The sequence below is a fragment of the Physeter macrocephalus genome, chromosome 2 (assembly GCF_002837175.3).
Source record: "Physeter macrocephalus isolate SW-GA chromosome 2, ASM283717v5, whole genome shotgun sequence".
In the NCBI taxonomy this organism is placed as follows: domain Eukaryota; kingdom Metazoa; phylum Chordata; class Mammalia; order Artiodactyla; family Physeteridae; genus Physeter; species Physeter macrocephalus.
In genome coordinates this window covers 51,655,544-51,668,319 of record NC_041215.1, presented here as the reverse complement: position 1 = coordinate 51,668,319, position 12,776 = coordinate 51,655,544, and positions in this window count along the sequence as shown.

The following is a 12,776-nucleotide window of genomic DNA, read 5'->3' as shown; positions in this document are numbered from 1 at the left end:
GCTTTCCCCTGAAAATCAAGCATCACCTTATCATTTCCTCACCAAGATTAACTCCTGCTTCCTGAAGAGTATTTCTGAGGTAGAAAGCAGAGGTGGTGAAAAAAGGGGGAGCTGAAAAGTCCAATCTGTCAAGCTCCATTTTAGAAGAAAGGAAAACTGAAAAGTGAGCGTATTTAACGTGAGCCATTTCCTGCACTCAGGAGGGAAGAAAGCGCGCAGTAACTGTGTGCAGGAGGAGATCCGCACTGGTGTTATCTCTGACCTGCAGCTTAGCCCCAGTGTCTCAGCTGCCAAAAAGCTCCCATTCAACGTTGTGCTGAGTTCATCAATGCTCCACGTGTCAGGATCCTAACAGGAAAAAGCAGGACAGACAGTCTCTCCATTCAACCGCCTGGGGACCCCATGACAACTAAAATCCCCTCGCAGACCATCCATATCAACCTTCGGCAGGTCAGAGCATGCAACCCCTTCAGAACCACAGGCTCAGGCCCACACCCTTTCCCCCTGTCAACATTGTCACTTTAAACAGAACATCGAGCCTTATCACGAAACCTGAAGTAAGTATGACAATTAAGATGGATTGCAAAGCCTGCTTGTGCTTCACAATTAACAATCACTTGGCAGCGGGTTCCACACAACTGTTGGGGGGTATGGCAAGAACTTTATCCCTGCTTAGTGCTGCATTAGCATATTTAGTAGCCTGCAAGACATAATTCCTAAGACATGCACATATTTTTGTCTTTTTAAAAAATCTGCAATTAAGCTATAATATGTAGAAACTCTGCACCCGGCAATCAACGTGCAAACACCAAGATGGAGCTGGGGGAGAGGAGGGCAAGGGGGAGAGGAGGGCAAGCGAGAGAAATGTTCCCCCAGTGCTGATAACACCCTGAACCAGCAACTGCTTCCAGTGTCATGGGTTAGCTAGAAAACTGTGGCTCCTTCCTGTCTGTGACAAATTTGGGGGTAGTGGGGAGGACTGAGGCTGCCCTGCTGATGGCATCAGGTGATTGCTCTGTTAGAGCACAGCTACGTGCTTTAAACCCACAGATGAAAAAAAAAAATCAGACCCGAGATGACCCTAGTCTTTCCTCAGCAAACTATGCTTTTTTTCACAGAAAGCACTTTCTGATTCTCAACCTCTGAGTAATAAGCAATGCTGATAAAAATCACTTTTATTTGACAAGTGTGAGGGCTCTTCCTCAAGTTGTCCGTGATTTTCCCTTACTTGCTGGCCCATCTACCACACTGATGAAAAAGGATCAGGGAGCACTGTGCCTGGACCAACCTTACCAAAACACAAGCTGGGTCCTGTCCCAAGCTTCTCTAGTGCTTTCACTGTACACACTTGGCCCTAGAGTCCAAGCAAGCCCTGGGTGGGGGCTGAGGAGAGAAAACAACACAGCCAGATCTTTCTGAGACAGCAGGACTTTGTCTTTCTTGATATCTGGGTTGCAAGAAGGCAGGATATCCTGCCAAATATATTACAGCCATGAGACCCACCTTGTGACTTAGGACACTGCAGAAGCTGAGGAGCACAGAAAACACAGGTGTGTGTTTCTGGGAAAGAAACCTCACCCATTTACTCTTTTGTAAAAGAAAGCATATATCTGGGTTGCAAGAAGGCAGGATATCCTGCCAAATATATTACAGCCATGAGACCCACCTTGTGACTTAGGACACTGCAGAAGCTGAGGAGCACAGAAAACACAGGTGTGTGTTTCTGGGAAAGAAACCTCACCCATTTACTCTTTTGTAAAAGAAAGCATACACACACACACACACACACACACACACACACACACACACATATACACAGGCACATGCACAGACACACGCATGCCCCCAGTTTAGGTGAGCAGCTCTCCAGTGGCATAAAAGCAAGCATATGAAAGTAACAAATGCGATTTAGCACACAAAGTCTTTCTTTACAAAACCAGAAGAGTAGCAGATTAAAGCACCTGGCAGTCTTGGCAAGCCAAAAGAAAATCTAAACTGTGACAAAACAAAACAGGTGTACAGGTATAAAACTTTTGCTTTCCAATAATGCCCCTCTCTTCACTGGAATGCTTTGACAGGTGCAGAAGTTCAAGTTACAGTGGGGAAGTGGCAAATAAATACACAGTATTAGCGTCTGACGTGCTTGCTGAGCACCGGGGATGTTAATAACTGGCAAGGTACACTAATCTCTGATTGCAACATTTGGTTTACCTTAATCTGGAGGGACAGCTGTATTAAAGAGGGAATTATACTAATCAGTTCAAGGCCCTTGCATATAAAACTTCCCATTAGGCTTAAAGTACACCAGCTTATGCTCATTCTCTAGGAGCCTTACATCTGGTTCTGAATAAGGCTGCCTCTCATTTGCAAGGTACAAACTGAAAACAAGGGGGAGGGGGGCTGACAGTTGCTGGAGGATGGGTGATAGAAGAGTAAGCTACTAATTCTTTGAAATTTTTAGCAGCACAAAACTAGCTTCTAGGCATCTTAATACTAAAAGGGAAAAAAAAGCATGTGTTATCAACCCTAGGCCATTTTTTCCTGTTACCGGAGGTGACCAACATAAAATAAAATTGATGATGTCAGTCAAAAACAGCTAAGCACAAAGCTTGGCTTTGTTATCTTAAGTCAGAAGGTATGATAGGCCATGCCATATGGCTCTAATCCGCCTCTATCTCCCATCACCTAACAGGAACCCTTCATGTAGCATGACCTTATTTGGCTGGTTCCAGGTTAGGGCTGCCCAAAGGGGATTTTTCTGTTTCTACTATATCCAAGGTTTATGTTGATTTTTTTCTGAGCCCTGCAAACTATAAATCCGACTGATTACTCTGCACTCTTTTGCTTGACTGAGCCTTTACAATCAGACATCCCCGTTAACAATAAGCTCCTAATGAATCAAACATCTATGGCATTAGTTTCACCTAGCTGCCTCTTTCCCATGCACTGTGCTGCTTTGTCAGACCTGGTTTGATGAGAAAAGCTAGTGACACTTGCTGCACCTATTGATAAACAATTCAGTAATGAGGAGCATAACAAAAATTACCTAAAACAACCTGATTAAAAATGACAGGCAAGGCTTACTCCATTGCTCTATAGCGAAGGTAACTCTGGTCCTGCACTGGGAAAATAACGAGTTAAATAAAATTTCCTTCTTTATCAAGTTCACTTCTGAATGTGTGTTTATGAAGAGATTATAAATTATTCCAGTGAAGTTTTAAAGTCTTTCAGGTTATGTGATTATCAGTAATATTAGAGACTCAGAATTCAGGATGCTTGTCCTTCAACTTTCTGAGATGAACTCCCTGCTTGTTCTGCTTAAAGTTTCTGAATAATCAAACTAATATTGAGGTCTTCACTTACTTTCTTAAATGTGAATTTAGTCATTGAGAAACTCATTCGTGCAAGTGCTAATCATTAGGTAAGTATAGTGTGGGCACAAAAAGAGAGATTCTAAGATACAAAAATAATTTTGGAACAAAGTTGAAAAAAACTTCATGGACAAGATTATCTTCCTAAAAGGAATAACTTAACCTTACCACGGACATTGAAGTTTCTTTCATTGGGGTCACCCAGGGGACCTTTGCAACTTCAAAACAAGCTTATACCCAGGGGAGGCCAGGCTCTCGTGAAAGCTTGATTCAAAGACAGAAACGTGTGGGTTTTGCAATTGTGTGGCAGCATGTTGGGAGGGTTTCCATCAGTGCACAGATGCACTTGAAAATCAAATATGGACATGGGGAATGTTTTTTGGAGATGGAAAATGAGTGCTGATGACATGTTTATACTTCGCAGATGGATCCAGTACAGAACCATTTTTTGTAAAGAAACAATATCCACCATTTGCTAATTTTTTTTTAAACAGCTACAAAATGGTGGCACAAAAAGTGAATACTCCCATCATACATACTCCACCTGTTCGTTGGTCTTACAAATGTCTTCCATCCTGACTGTAATCAATGACTGTTGTAGTCTTATTTTTTCTCAAATGTTATCCAAAAGAATTTGAAAAAAGAAACACAATACACAAAGGCATTTGGAAGAGCAAAATGATTTGAAATTAATTTGCTACATATGAAAAAATTAGAAAATGACAAATGCTATTAAGTAACAAATGCCGATTTAATCCTGAAAAAAATACATTTTCTTATTGGTATATTTTCTCCTTAAATGTGATATCAGAGCAATTTTTGAACATTTTCTACTTAGAGTCTAGAATTGTCTCCTTTATTCCTTCTTTTGGTCCCACCTTGGATCTCTTAGGTATTTGAAGCTCTGGAAAATGCAGACACTTAGCATAGTATAAACACTAGTTGTTGCCTTATTGATACATTATAGTGATAAATAGTTTATAGTTATAAATTATGATAACCTGGAAATGCACAATATGTATAGGATACGTATTTATAAGAAGATAATGTATTTATAAGATAATCCAAAACATTTAACTATGAAAGAACATTATTAATAGCATTGTAAATCTGCTCAGTAGGAGATATCAGGATAATCAGCACAACTTATTGCCACCATCAATAATATTAATTTGCCATTTCAGGTATGAAATATTGATAAAAGTGACTCACCTCAAAGATGCAGAGACTGTAAAACAATGAAGAAGATATGGATGTGAAATATAAAAGCTAATAGTTTGATCATTTAAAATAAATTCTGGGGGCTTCCCTGGTGGCGCAGTGGTTGAGAGTCCGCCTGCCGATTCAGGGGACACGGGTTCGTGCCCCGGTCTGGGAAGATCCCACCTGCCGCGGAGCGGCTGGGCCCATGAGCCATGGCCGCTGAGCCTGCGCGTCTGGAGCCTGTGCCCCGCAACGGGTGAGGCCATAACAGTGAGAGGCCCGCGTACCGCAAAAAATAAATAAATAAATAAATATATAAATAAATTCTGAGCACATTTTCAGACTTGAATGACTATGTTTTTTTAAGTGTTCCAAAAAATATATGACATACTGAAATTAATTTTTTTCTTAGTTTTGGTCAGACAAATTAACTTTTCCTGATTTTTTATCTTTCTTACCATCTATATTCAGAACCTACTGAATTCCACAGCTAACCTTTAGTCAATCATGTTTTTCTTCTAAGAATTAGTTTGAAGTTAACAATTAGAAATAGAATATGAAGCCCAGCAAACAGTCAAATAGCCTGAGACTGGATAATAAAATCTTGAGAATATATATAAATCGACATGTTCTTTCAACCCTGTAGTTTCTGGCAGTGTACCAAACATAAATCTGCAGTTCTACATTCTGTGATTCTAACACCTTGTTATCATCCTGGAACTAACAAAAGCCTGTGTACTCTTCTCTAAATAAAACAAGTTTTCATATTTATTGCTGGATTTTTGACACATGTGAATAAGGCCAAAACATTTTATAAATTCTTAATTATTTTTTGCATATCCATCAAAAAAACAAAAGTTTTAGTCAAAGGCTTAATGTATTCTTAGAGTTCCACAGAAAATTTTAGTACTCTATCTAAATTAAACTTACTGAACTTTGGAACAGTCAAGAAAAATGAAAGTGTATCCTCCCAGTTTTAGAACTTATTACATAGTTATGTTCTAATCATCATTCAACAAATGCATAGAACATAAAGATCTATGGAAAAAATTAAAATCATTTGTTTCAAGTTCTTTATTTAAAATATTAGGAAAAGGAGATCCGAGAGGCATTATGACTATTCAAGTTCACATAACTAGAGTATTCCTGGAAATCATGTTTTCTGAGGCTTGCTTTATTCTACCAAACCATTCTGTTTGCAAATTTTGTAATATTTAATTACAGTGGACTAATTTTATGTTATTAATCATTTATTCACTAAGTATTATATTAAGTAGCATATTATACAATAATACAGTGTTTAGAGAACATCACACTTAGAGAATAAGTGAATAATAAAATAAAATTAATAAAACAGATTCTCCCAATGCCTAAATTATTGCCTGCATATAAATTCAACACCTGTTTAAGATCACTAGACTATTAGTCAATAAGTTAATTATGTGATAATACAATCAGGTCCCCACTGCCAAGCAGAAGTTATGTAAGGGTGCTACTTAACCAAAGAACAGCTTAAATATAGGGACCTTGTATGTTACTCTGGTCCCTGCCTGTCTCTTTAGCAGAGAGATCCAGGGACAGAACACTGACTGTAATCCTGATCATGCCACTTAACATTCATATACGGAAGAACCAGAGAGCTTTTCTACATCAAAGTCAATATTGATATGCAAGGTAGTCCAAAGGGCAACCTTTTAAAGCTTGAAGTTTATTATCCACTATTATCTTCCGGATATGCTTCCAAATGGGGAGAACAGTGAATATTCCCAAGTTAAGTCATCCTTACTTCGCAGAGCTGAAGCAGTTTTCCTGAGCCCCAGATTTAAATGTGAGAAAGCATGGCTATCTCACAAGCATGTTGGACTAATTCCCAAAGGGATCATGGGTATCTGAGTAGTAGCTGGTGGGAATCCATGGCTTGTCACCTCTATCCCTAATTTCTGGCAGTAGTCATAACTCTGCCAACAATTATAGGTGATATATGTGTAAGAAGAAAATGTTTCTCTCTGCTATGAAAGGGTATGCATTCATCAGACTGTCTTTAGTACAAAGAAGGGAATTCTTCCACCAATGAAAGTTAAAAGTCACAGATGTCTGCCTAATGATGATACTGAATACTTCTTAGTTCACATGTACATCTTTACAACTTAAGAATTTTATCCAACACCTCCAAGCTGGCTGAGTGTTGTTAACCAAAGAACAGCTTAAATATAGGGACACTGAGTATCAGATATGGCTTTAGGCATTTTGAAGGAAGATGCCCTGGACTTTCCTAAATATGTTCTAAGAAATGTTCTGAATGGGGTCTGTTCCTACTGTTAGCATTAGTTATGTAAAGGTGTATGTGAGTCTAATTTTTCTAACTGGGTTAGTTGGCTAGTTTATGTTTATCCATATATTAGCTGTAGTGATCCATATATCCTAATCCTAATAAGGATTCAGACATAGTAATTGGTATATAACTAAATATGTAACAATCATGTTCTTTTCTGTTATTTATATTATAATTATCCATTAAAATTCAGCCAATCAGAGAAATTCCCTGGTGGTCCAGAGGTTAGTACTCTGTGATTTCACTGAAGAGGGCCCGGGTTCAATCCCTAGTTGGGGAACTAGGACCCCACAAGCTGGGGGGCATGGCAAAAAAAAAAAAAATTCAGCCAATCAAAGTAACATAACCTGTAGGCAAGGAGAAGCTTGGTTCTCATGTAAAAAGAACTTTAAAAATATCTTTTGGGTAGAATTTTAGACATTTACACACATGTTGAAGTTCCTTTAGTTTGTATTGAATTTGTCTTACAGTATTCTCATCCAGCATATTGAATGGCAGAATATTAGACTTATTTTTACAGTCTTTAAATCCAATAGACAAAACTTACTTTTGCTTATTACCTAGCTCTCATTGCTGACCAAGGAAAGATCGAGTTACATCTGATGTTGTTATTTTTCATTGGTGTAGCTAATTCTGCCAGTGGTGATAACACTAGGACTGCAGTAGTTTCTACTTCCACTCTTCAGGGGCTACCAGTTTTTATAGTTACCTTAAGAAACCAACAGTAACCAGCAAAGCACAATCTCATCTTTTGCGTATGCTCATCTTTCTCATTCTATGAAACTAACAACGTCATGAAGGTTTTAGAAACTGTCATATAGCTGGATCCCTAACTGCATGGAAACTGGAAAAGAATTTGGAGTTCTATCAAAAAAAGTCAGGGAAAATTTGCATGGGTAAGCTCCCACCTCTACATCAAAGGACACAACAGGATTAATATGCGGGGTTTATAGAATTGATTCCAAAATATGGTCAGCTCCTAAGGAGTTCAAAATTCTAATATTTATTAAATACATTATTTTGTCAAATAGGTAGTCAGACACAGAAGACCTGCCATGGGTCCTCATTCCCCTCCAGCTAAGTTGTACAAAAGGGTTACTAACTCTCCCACCCTTATCCAAGTGGAGAATAGATGTTGTGTGGCTTTTCTGTGGCCTTTCCTGTCTCCACAGAAAGTCATGTTTACTACATGTGACCTCTGCACTCTAACACTCCCAGACCTCTAATCATGTGCCTATCGTAACATCAGATGGAATCTTTTCACTTCCCTTTGCCTCCAAGAGTTTCAAATTAACTGGAGTCATCATATTTCATTGAGAACCATGTTATAAAATTGTTCTAAACAATTTGTCTTAAATTATATACTAGAATTTTAATTTTTTTCAAGTAACAAATCATCTTAAAAGATGCTAAAGTCAATTGTTTAATAGAGTGGATCACTAAGAATTTGAGTTCTTTGAAGTCAATTTAAACTATATTCTATAATATTCCAATTAATTCATTTAATGCATATTTACCAAGTCCTACCATGTGCAAAGCACTGTAAATCAAAATAGACATAAATTTATGGAGCTTCAGGTCTCATAGTGGAACCAGTACTTCAAAATTTTTGTTCAATTATATGTTGATATATGAAGCTTTTTGGGGTTTTTTTGGCATATGAAAATTTATTACTACCATGTTTTCACCATCAAAACTTAGTCTTTCCTTTCTGCCTTCACAGAGGGCCAAAAGAAATTGGCAACTTTGACAATGCGAACTCCATGTCGCCAAGGAGATCATGACCTTTGCAACCAAATCCAGCAACCAGAAATCATTTTCCTCAATAAAATTTAAGCAACCATCATTGGGTAAAAAGATGATCTTTTTTCTTGCCGTTCTTAATCAGCTGGACCCTGAAACACTTTTTGATGGCAGCATTTGGCTGTTTGGTTTCAACTCCTACTTTTTCCAGGACAATTTCCTTTGCATGAAAAGCACCTCCGAAAGGGTTGGCCTTCAGGGTTATGCCCAAATGGGCTTTCTTGTACTGTTTATCATGACACTTCTGATCTCATCCGTGGCCCCAGAGCTTCCTGGCAGTATAAAAACCGTGACACTTGCTCATCCTGCTAGCACAAAAAGCCTGAACAAAAGAGCATAAACTTTTTAAAAGACTTTGCTTTATTTGATATAAATCAACTCTGTCATCTCTACTTCCTAACCAATTATCTCTTTAGCCACTCATATTGGTATTTGATAAAGAAATTTTAACTTCTAAGAGCCTTATATGGTGAGCTCTATAGTGTAATGGTTAAAATAATGGGCTTTGAAGATGGCAGCGTAGGAAGATCTTGAACTCACCTCTTCCCATGGACATGACGAATCTACAATTACATATGGAAAAATACCTCTGAAAAGACTTGAAAACTAGCTAAACAGTTCCTTCACAACAAACAGTAAAAGGGCCACATGGAGATGGGTAGGAGAGGCAGAGACGAAGTCTCGCCAAAAACCCCATGCCCAGCTTGGTGACCCACAGTCAGGAGGGATCTCACAAATCTGGAGCTTCTCTCTGAGGAGCAAGGGGTTCATGCCCCACCCCAGGTACCCCAACCACTGGGATCTGCAACGGAGAGATGAGCCCCCAAAATGCCTGGATTTGAAAACCAAAGCTGTAGGAAACTGATATATTTCTCCTAAAGGGCTTGCCCTGGGGACCAGCACAAAAGCAACAGTTTGAAAAGCACCTAGACTATACGTGAAGGAGAGTCATTTGATAATCCTAAAGTATCTTCTAGGGGAGCAGGGCCCTGTTGGGACTCTCTCTCTGGGGATGGAGGAGCTGGTAGGTACCATTTTTGTGCTCTTCTTCTACCTTGAGTAGCTCCAGCAGACACATCCTGACCCTGTGCTCTCTAGCAGCCCTGCAAAAGCTAGCAGGTATGCGCTGGTCCTATGATCTCCCACTAGCTTGCTAAAGCTGGCAGGCACACACAGTTCACACAAGAGATGCTCCTGATAATCTAGCTTTGGTGGCCAGGGAGGATTGCATTCCTGGGTCCCACGGGACTCTATGTAACAATCAGAGAAGACAGTTCTTGGCAGGCGACCACCCCCAGGGCACTGCACAGAGAGCAGACTGAAACACACCCCCATCCCTTCTGTGAAAAGGGCTTATTTACTTGTCCTGAAGCTTCAGCCTGAGGCGCAGGCTTCAGATTTGCCGTGCATCTAGAGGCCACAGAGGTGCACTCAGGAAATGTAGGCTGGGGAACACCATCTTTGTACTTTCCATCAGCCTCACTACAGCTTGCTGGTACCTCCCAGAAAAGAGCTTATATGCTCATCTGAAGCCCTAATTTTTGCAAGTGTTGCCCAGGGAACACCTGATCACATGGACTAGAGGCCAGCAGGATTTACGATTGTGGTCCCACAGGAGTGCATATATTAGCATACTTTAAATGCTGCTGCCTGGCAGTCTGGCTTCCAATCAGCCTGAAACTAGGTGCTGACTGGGATTCCTCTTTTGGGAACACTGACAGGTCTTGGCACACCTTCAACAACTGGGACCTATCAAAAACAAATCAGGCTACTTAGACAATCACAAAGATTCAAAAGACAACCAAGAGCTAGGGCAAGGTTGAAAGATAAGTTTCATCTCCTCCACAAGGCCACTCCTTCAAGACTGGGAGAGATACCTGCTTTAACTAATATATAGAAACAAACCAGAGTCAACCAAAATGAGGAAACAGAGGAATATTTTCCAAATGAAAGAACAAGATAAAACCTAAGGAAAAAACCTTAATGAAATGGAGATAAGTAATTTACATATTAAAGAGTATACAGTAATAATAATAAAAAGGCTCATGAAACTTGGGAGAAGAATGGATGAACACAGTAAGAACTTCAACAAAGATACAGAAAGTACCAAATAGAAGTCACAGAGCTGAAGAGTATAATAACTAACCTGAAAAATATACTAGAGAGGTTCAACAGCAGACTAGATGAAGCAACAGAAAGAATCAGTGACCTAGAACACAAGGCAGTGGAACTCACCAAACAGAGCAACAAAAAGAAAAAAAGAATTTTACAAAGTGAAGATATCTTAAGAGACCTATGGGACAAAATCAAGTGAAATAACATTTGTGTTATAGGAGTTCCAGAAGGAGAAGAGAGGAAAAGGGGCAGAAAACTTTGAAGAAATAATGACTGAAAACATCCCTAACCTAGGTAGGAAAACTGACATCCAGATCCAGGAAGCCAAGAAAATTCTGAAAAAAGATGAACCTAAAAAGATCCATACCAAGACACATTACAATTAAAATGTCAAAAGTTAAATATAAGAAGAGAAACTTAAAAGCAACAAGAGAAAAAAAATGTTACATATAAGGGAATCACCATAAGACTATCACAAGATTTTTCAGCAGAAACTCTGCAGGCCAGAAGGGAGTGACATGATATATTCAAAATGCTGAAAGGGAATAAACTCCAACCAGGAACACTCTACATGGCAAGGTTATCATGCAGAATTGAAAAAGATTTTTCCAGACAAGCAAAAGCTAAAGGAGTTCATCACCACTAAACTGGCCTTATAAGAAATGCTAAAGGGACTTCTTTAAGCTGAAAATAGAGGGCACTAATTATTAATAAGAAAACATATGAAAGTGTAAATCTCACTAGCAAAGGTAAACATATCATAAAGGTAGTAGATTAAGCACTTACAAAGCTAGTATGGAGGTTAAAAACAAAAGGATTAAAAATAACTATAACTACAATAATCAGTTAAGGGATACACAAAATAAAAAGATGTAAAACATAACATCAAAAACATAAAACGGGGCTTCCCTGGTGGCGCAGTGGTTGAGAGTCCGCCTGCCGATGCAGGGGACACGGGTTCGTGCCCCGGTCCGGGAAGATCCCACATGCCGCAGAGCGGCTGGGCCCGTGAGCTATGCCCACTGAGCCTGCGCGTCCGGAGCCTGTGCTCCACAATGGGAGAGGCCACAACAGTGAGAGGCCCGCATACCGCAAAAAAAAAAAAAAAAAAAAAAAACATAAAACGTGGAGGGGGTTGGTAAAAGTGTAGAGTTTTAGAATTCATTCAAACTTAAGTTGCTACCAACTTAAAAGGGACTGTTATATATATATAAGCAGTTATATGTGAACCTCATGGTAACCACAAAGCAGAAAACTAAAATAGATACACAATAGATATTAAGAAAAATATCTAAGCGTAACACTAAAGAAAGTCATCAAACCACAAGGGAAAATAGCAAGAAAAGAAGAAAGGAATAGAGAGGAAATACAAAACAGCCAGAACACAATTAACAAAGTGGCAATAAGTACATACCTATCAATAATCACTTTAAATGCAAATGGACTAAATTCTCCATTCAAAAGACATAGAGTGGCTGAATGGATTTTTTTTTTAAAAAGACCCATCTATATGCTGCCTACAAGAGACTCATTTCAGGTATAAGAACACAGACTGAAAGTGAAGAAATGGACAAAGATTTTCCATGCAAATGGAAACCAAAAGAAAGCTGCAGTAGCTATACTTAGATAAAATAGATCTTAAAACAAAGTCTGTAATAAATGGCAAAGAAGGGCATTACATAATGATAAAAGGTTCAATTCAACAAGAGGATATAACAATTGTAAATATTTATTCACCCAATATAGGAGCACTTAAATATATAAAGCAAATATTAAGAGACCTAAAGGGAGAAATTGACAGCAATACAATAATAGCAGAGGACTTTAATATCCTACTTAAATCAATGAATTGACCGTCCAAATAAAAAATCAATGAGGAAATATCAGCCTTAAACAACACATTAGACCAGACAGGCTTGATAGATATACACAGAAATAGATATATGCAGAAC